At 46.6% G+C, this 8,025-nt stretch overlaps 1 long non-coding RNA gene across 1 annotated transcript; it reads right to left on the reverse strand.

The window, feature by feature from the left end:
- Window positions 1–708: 708 nt before the first annotated feature.
- LOC149852115 (uncharacterized) lies at window positions 709–7,136 on the reverse strand. Its single transcript, XR_016439300.1, has 3 exons — window positions 6,703–7,136; window positions 2,244–2,310; window positions 709–856 (listed from the first exon to the last, which is right to left on the reverse strand). It is a non-coding gene; the product is annotated as an uncharacterized LOC149852115 (long non-coding RNA).
- Window positions 7,137–8,025: the final 889 nt, after the last annotated feature.

Genomic DNA, 8,025 nt, shown 5'->3' on the forward strand with positions numbered 1-8,025 from the left:
GCTCATTCCCACTCCGTGGAAGGGAAGAGCCCTATACCCCAGGTCTAGCCCCTGTCTGCACCTAGAAAGGCAGCTCAGCCTTTCCATTTACAACTCCTGTTAGCAGAAAGAGCCTTTAGGCCTTATCTCTTAATGACTTTCAACACTGACCTGAGGATCCCCACAGGAAGCTTACTCACAAAACATTCCTCTAGAAAATGCTCATTTCTCTGGACAGAAATGACAATCTTGAGTCCTTTTCTCTGTCCATCTGGTTCTGAAATTTCTTCTGTGCCTGGGCTGGAGGAAGACTCCAGGGTTGTGTCTATACGGTTCTGGCTCTGTGTTCTCCACTGCCACATACTGATGAAGCAGTCTACTGTTGGTCTCTCTCCCAAAGGTTTGTGGTGGGCTTCTTTCTACAGACACTACTAGAAAGGTAGAAAAAAAAATCAAAACGGGCTTGGGGTTTATAATATCACCAGTTCAAATTTTGATTTGCAAAACCAACAGTTAAAAACAGGCATTGTCCTAGATTCTTTTCCTCAAATTGTCCAAACTAGTGGCTACTGCTTTTGTACCATTTCTTTCACACATCCTTATTTTTTCTACTCGCCCCTATGGACAAGAAAAGGCTGCACTTCCCAACAGAGACCGGGATCTGCATAGCATGTGAAACACAGGGTCAGGCAAGAGCAAGAGGCACCTCACCCCCTTCTTCATCAGCTCTTCTGGCAGGTCCCAGGCTGAAGTGATGAAAGATGATTCTAATCATTTTGTACTCCAGCCCTGAGGCAAACGAGTTTCTCTTGTAATCGTCAGGAATGGCCCTCATGCCGCCCATTGCAGAAAGCTAGACTCCAGATTTCATTTGTTCCTGCAGGACCCATAGCAAAAGCAGATGATCAATTTACTGACCTATCAGGACCAAACACAGCCTAAGAAAGTGAGAATCACCTCACCTGCCAGTATCACAAGCATGCCCACATCTCTGTCATTATTCCATAAGTCTGTAAGTTGGGAGAGGAGGTTTAGATTAGACATCCGTAAGAACTACTTCACAGTTAGGGCGGCTAGGATCTGGAACCGACTTCCAAGGGAAGTGGTACTGGCTCCTACCCTGGGGATCTTTAAGAAGAGGCTTGATGCCTACCTGACTGGAGTCATCTGAGCCCAGTTTTTCTCCTGCCTCGGCAGGGGGTCAGACTTGAAGATCTACAAGGTCTCTTCCGACCTGATTTCTATGACTCCAGAGGGCAGAAGAGCCATATGCAGAAGCACTGGAACAGGTGATGGAGGGGTTTGTAGAGTCTATTTAGTACCAACAAGCCCCACACTGACACTCTCCAGGAAAAATCTGCCCAACTGTGGGAAAAAACCCTTACCTAATAAACCTGAGCTACAACTCCTCGTCTATAGGATCACAGCAAAGCAGGGCTGGAAAAGACCTCACCGAGTCACCTAGTCCAGCCCTCTGCTCAAGTCAGGATCGTCACTGACTAAACCATCCCATGCAAGTGTCTGCCTGACCTGCTCTTGAAAACTTCCAAAGATGAAGATTGCACAGCTTCTCTAGGTCATCTCTTCTGAGGTTTTCACCCATTGTGCTAGTCTACTTGGAGATATATACACCTCTCTAACAGGAACAGTGTTGATGTGCCCTACTGAGCAACCATGGCAAGATAGAGAACAAGTCCAGTGGAAGTCAAACCAGCCATGGAGGCTGGCCATGGAGATTTCAGTGCAGATAGCATATGCACTAGGGCTGCATGATGCTTTGGTAGCTGATTCGATTTGGAGGAGATTTGGCCCAATTCGGTGGCTGAATCTCTGAATCTGAATTAAACCAGGAGACCTATTAAAAGGTCTGTATCAAATTGGAAGCCTCCAAATTGATTTGGAGATTTGGAAGGCTTGCAGCAAATACCCCACCGCACCTCCTTAGATCCTGGTTTGGTGGAGCAGCTGATGTTCCTGAAGGTGAACCTCCCACTGCTGAGGTTCCCCAAGCTCCACATGCAGACGGAGCGAGCGCCACCCTCCTCACTCGGCACCTATTCACTTTTTTTATTTGCTTTCAGAACCCTGAGGTGCATTTTCACAGAAACCCCTGCACCACTCTGCCTGAAACCTGGCAGGCCTCATGCCCACGAGGGACTACCACCCCTGCTGCATTCATCCTGCTCTGCCTTGACACGCAGAAGTGATACGAGTTTTGCTTTCAACAGTTCGAGGTGCACTTTCACATAAACCCCTGCACCTACCTCCTTAAAACTTGGCAGGCTTTATGCCCTCAGAAGGGGCTACCATCCCTGCTGTTTTCATCCAAATCTGCAAAAAAATGACAAAGTTATAAGTATTTTAGTGATTCCCCATTACAGTCTATGGCCAAATCTCGGAGTCAGCGCCAAATCTCTGAATCCAAATCAGGACAGTGGTTCAAATCATCGAATCAAATCAAATCACTGTCCCTCCGAATCAGCCAAATCTGAATCTGAAGCAAATACTTGCTGCTTCGCACAGGCCTAATATGCACATGCCTGCTTTCTACACCTGAGCTACCTAGGCCCTCACATGCAGCATGCAAATAAAGGGGGAGCTCGAGGGGGAAGGCTGAGCCGCCCTATAAGAGACGAGAGCTCCCCCTGTCAAATTTGAAAATCATAAACGGGGGGGGAGGGGGGGAGTCTCTGATTGGATTACTCCTTCACTTAGGTGGACTTGTTAATTAATGAATGGGGTAAATTTTTCTGCAGACCGCTCCCACCCAAGAGTCAAGGTGTAATTTGAACCCTGCTCACACAGACTTCTTTTTAACCTTACACTTCATTTGTGAAAGCAAATACAGGCAGCACAAACTATATTCCCTAAAGCGATGAGCATTCAGTAAGAAATAGTGAAGGCGAAAAGTGAAGCAAACACAACCTGGGCTAAACCTCAGATTGCATGCACAGAATTGTATCTTTAAAAGGCAAATACATGTCCCTGCCCTATATTATGGCTAGTTTTAAAAGCACTCTTAGCCCTTCAGATCAGTCTCACCTTTCTCTTAATCAGCACATGGTGACCTCAGAGAAACAAGTAGGTTAAAGTATGGGAAACTGATCTATTTGACTGTCATTTTCCTTCCCTGTTGCTGAAAAAATGCAATTTATTAGCAACGTGTGTATGCGGACTGAGACAGTGACCCAGCTTTCCCTCCTGCAGGCATCAGCAGGGCTAATCTAGAGCCTAACCCTGACCCAGGGTCTAGAAAGAAAAAAATAAAGCAGTAAAAACAACCACAAACATCTCTCAAGGTAAGGGAGGAAAACTAATTCCATTAATAAACCAGATAACACTGCTGGTCATCATATGGAAATTACTGGTACTCGCACAGTTTTAGAAGGGATACTTTGACCAATGCAAACTGGACAGTCTCCAAGAGCTATCGCAAGCCTCTGGAACACTATTTCGTTTTGTTAAAACAGGTATTTGGACACATTTGCATGGCTCATTTGCAAAGTTAACCCTTTCATTTGAATGACCACTTCTATCATCATCATCAAAAAGCAGTATTTTGGGGGGTTATCAAAGGCAGCCTTTGACAACCCAACAGACTGGTATGTACAGACATAAATCCAGATCTGAAACACCTGCAAGACACTTTCTTGCTGACCTCACCAGGCTTTGCATCCAATAGTGTCCAGGCTTGGTGGGGAGAGAAAGAAAGTACTGTGCTCTGTGGCTGAGCAATTCCAAAATGAGGCACAGGTGTCAGTGTTTCTCAACTAAGGTGCCAGGGCACCCCAGGGTGTATCCACATCCTTTGGAAGCTGTTGTGAGGTATGAGGAGGTAAGCTATATGTGCAAAGATAAGTGTAGGCTCAGTTTTAGTCCCTGCTTGCCCAGTCCCCACCCTCTGCAAGAAGGTAAGCACTGTAATATATAAATTGGATTTTGGAACTGGGTGCCACTCCATTCAAACCTTATGGAGGTGTGTCTCAAGTCCAGAAAGACTGAGAACCCCTGGATAACATACTGAGAGGATGCCCTGGCTGAGTTCAAGAAGTCTGAGGGAGTCTGGACAGCACCAGTGAGATGCCCCTGCAGAGGTTGGCATAAGGACAGCATCACCTAGCTCAGGCACCTACTTTCCACCCTACAGTGGCTAATGGGGCCAAGGCTCTGGCACCGTTTCTGAATGACACCCAGGAGGACAACGGCCTCAGACATTCATACAGCAACCCCCCCACCCCACACACCCCCCCCCCACCCCCCCACACTGTCTCTCCCTCCCCTGGCAGGAGAACCCAGGCTGTTTTCTAGCTGCTCTTTCCTCTCCAAGCTGCTGTTTTAACTGTTTTTGTTGCTGTGCGCGCCGAGGACGTTTCCATGTTGATAGCTGCTTTTGCAGGCCGTCTCCTGGTTGTCATGGTGACAGTGATTAGCAAGAGCTCAATTGTGAGGCGGGGGAGGGGTAAATGCTGTATCTCCCCGAGTGCTTTCCAAGGGCGGCAGGTACAGCTAATCCCACCATCGCTCCGTTTTACGCCTTTGATGAGCACCAAGAGCTATCGAATGACCGGCATGGAGACAGCAACAGTTGCTCCGAGGGGATGCAGTGCTCATCCTAATAACACTGAAATCACAGCTGGTCTCTGGAGTCTGCCGGGCCTCCTCCTGCTTACCCCTCACTTTGCCACATCTCTTCAGCTTCACACCAACTCTTTCCCTTCCTCTTCCACCATTTCATTTTCTTCTCATTGAGAAGCACACAGAGGGTGAGCTCCCTAGGGGCCTGCACCGATACAGCCCTCTGCGTGCCACCTGAGTTGCACGTCTCTGCTCCCAAATCAAGCATACCTAGAGTCAAGAAGCTCCCAGCCAAGGTGCACTCTGGCTACAGACAAGTGTGCCGCGGTTGGACGTGGCTCTATTACCCAATGCGAGCAGCCACACCTGTTGCGGGGAAAGTCCTGATCGTTCACTCTTTGTGCAGCTAGACTAAAGCTAGGAGGTTGGAGGGCGTATGAAATGGAAAACAGGGCTGAGAGTGCCAAAGTTCATTTTCTTCTGCTGCTTTGCATATCTATGGTCTGTAGCTGCCCCTAGTGAGGCTGGAGGAGGGAAATGTAGTGATTATGGGGATGAGTCGAGCCCCAGATACAGAAGTGCAAGAAGAAGCATGTCCAGGACCAGAGGCCTTATGTTCTTCTCTAAGGAGGTGAGGGAGCTAAAATGGGTCTCACCTGTGAAAAGTTACACTTCCCTAAGATTTACGTCACCATTGTACTTGGCCCACTGTAAGGCCATTCAGGAAGCCTATGGTCATGGAAAACCAATACCTATCATGCTCCGAAGTGGGCTATTGATTAAAAGTTAGACTGAATGGGACTGTAATCTTTGTGATTTAGCAACTGTACAAAGGGACTAACCAGTGCTATGGGTTCAGCTTCCAGCCTGATCAGTCAGACTGCTGTGGGGGCTCGGGGTGCTTACATTTTCCACCAGTTCCATGCAGCCTCATTCTAGTTTCCACAAAATGTCCTCCATCTGCAGTGGCTGGCAGCCAAAAACCCTCTGGATCTCCTCACCTAAAGGATTTTCTACTGGAGGGAGGAGAGAAGAAGGAAGATTCCACTGAAGTTCATGGAGCTCCCGACCAGCCTTTCTTCCTCCCATCAACACGCGAACAAACTTCTCTGAATTCTTCAATGCACTTGGCATTCCAGTCATTACAAAGCAGATGGCGATTCTGCCAGGCTCATGCACCACAGGAAGTAGAAAGTATTTGAAGAGAGGATTTCATCAACTGGCTGGCAGGAGCCCAGAATGGTTTGTGGAGAAGGGACAAAACAAAAGGGAAGGCACTGCAAGATCTGTGCAGAGAAAGATGAGAAGACAACCAGCTGCAGCTGTCTGCTGAGGCCACCTCCTTAGGGCATACACAAAGATGCCCACATGGTGCAGCAAATTTCAAGCTTGCTGTCTTCCTGTGAATCAAAACCAAAGAGCCAGCATACTAACCTGGCATTACAAACCAGCCATGAAGCTGAATTGGGATGTTTGGATTAGCATTACTACTCTCCAGTGTAGCCTTTAACTAGGTGTGCTACAGCTCTGTCACAACTCACCAGCCCTATTGTATTGCCCCTTCTTCATAGTTGTATCTTCTGACAAAATTGCTGCTATGTAGCTAACTACCCGCAAGCCACTTAATTGCAGACTGTTACAATTTTCAAGCTGGGCCAATATTATTGTATTGCATAAAGGGAAAATAATCCATGTAATTTAGCACTTTTTTCAAAACAAAAACAGAGCGCATTTTCTAGCACATTATCTAAAATCCTTACCCAATCATTGCACTGGAAAAAAAGACAGAGCTCAATCAAGAAACAGTTGGTCATTGGATGAGCAGATAGCACAGCTGGCTCGGCCTACAGGTTTCTGGCCACTAGAACACTTTCTACTCCCCCCAACTTGCCTGACTATACACCTCAGCAGTGTGGCAGAGTCAATCGTTCCGTTTCCTTCTTTTAGCAAGATAATCCTCAACAACAACAAAGAGACAACTTTCAGAACAATGTCAAATAGACAAAAAGACACAGCAGTAATGACACATTAATGACGAGGATCCAGAAACGCAATGGAGTAATGCAGAACACCACCCCCAGCACATAATTTGATTACCCCCATTTAAACATTTTTCTGTGGTGTTCACCCATCTCCTACAACATTTACCTGGAAAAACGCTCCTGGTTTGCTGCAAGTTCCCTACCTTCCTGGCTTTACTGCACCTCACTAACTTCATCTTCTTTCCCACAGGGGTGACAAAGATCCTGCTAAAAGGGCTGGAGGAAGAGAATAGACAGGGTGGGCCCCAGGAACAACAGGTTGCAAATCTGAATCTTTCTTGTGTGTCAAAATAGCCTGAAATGATCATAACAGATACACTTCACAGTGTGTGCACAGAAGCAAGGTTCTGTAATTACATGAGGAGCACAAGGGAGCAAAGTAAAGAAAGAGAGCAGAAGTGGAGGAGAGGAAGTCAGTGCTAGAAGGTTAACTGAAAGGAGTCTTCAGAAGGAATTTGCGATTAAATTGATTTATGGAGGTACAGCAGCCTGTATTTTTGATTCTGCCACAGTTTCTGTAACTTCTGGCCTAATGTTGCTATGGATAATCCTTGCACAACTGCCCTATGTGTTTTTTTCTACCAGAACTCCCAAGTATCAACGAAAAAAGAATTTCACTGTTTAGCCAATGCATGGCCTTTTTCAAGGAAAGAGTATTTCTACCAGTTTGTGCCAAGCTGACCTGAACTACGGACTACTCAGTGCCAAAGGGCTTTTATGGAATTGTTTTGACACCAGCTTGAGAAGCTGCTGGAGAAACAATTGTGCACACAAAAGAGGGACAGTACCTAGAAAACAAAGAAGTGACTGGACTCCCCAGGTGCTTTCCATCTTGAGTCAGGGACCACTCACTGAGCAATCAGTGCCCAGCTGAGTGAAAGGCTTAATCACCTTGGAAAGACCCAGCCTGTGCATTCTCAGCCACAGATAGAGCTCAGCAGTGGTACTTGCCATCTGGGAAGTGCATGTGGTTAAAACAAAAAGTCCAAGGTTTTCTGACCCAAATTACAAGCAGCGATAGGCCTGCCAAGTCATTCATATTGGCTTCACTTTCTTATGCTGATGTCTCAGAAATAAGTGATGAAATAGCCCCAGGATGAAACCTAGGAACAGAGAGGAAGAAAAATGTCTGGGTCACAAATGGTAAGAGCAACTTGGAAACAGAAATGGGAACACAAAAAAAAAAAAATGCATCTCACCTCTGGCATTAGCTTGTGCTTTTGTCTGCACAAGTGGCTCTGTAGCAGCTTCCGCACCACTCTGGGGTAAAACATCAGCACAACAGATTGATCGCTTTTGGAAAAGGGGGAACAACATACATGTACCTTCCCCACGGCCAAGCATACCTCTACAATTCTGTCATAAAAAGACTCCATTTACCACTGATATCTCCCAGGAGAGTGTGGAAAACAAAGGAGATGAGTCAGAC

This window comes from Crocodylus siamensis, chromosome 15 (genome assembly GCF_052110815.1).
Source record: "Crocodylus siamensis isolate JL-2025a chromosome 15, ASM5211081v1, whole genome shotgun sequence".
Taxonomy (NCBI): domain Eukaryota; kingdom Metazoa; phylum Chordata; order Crocodylia; family Crocodylidae; genus Crocodylus; species Crocodylus siamensis.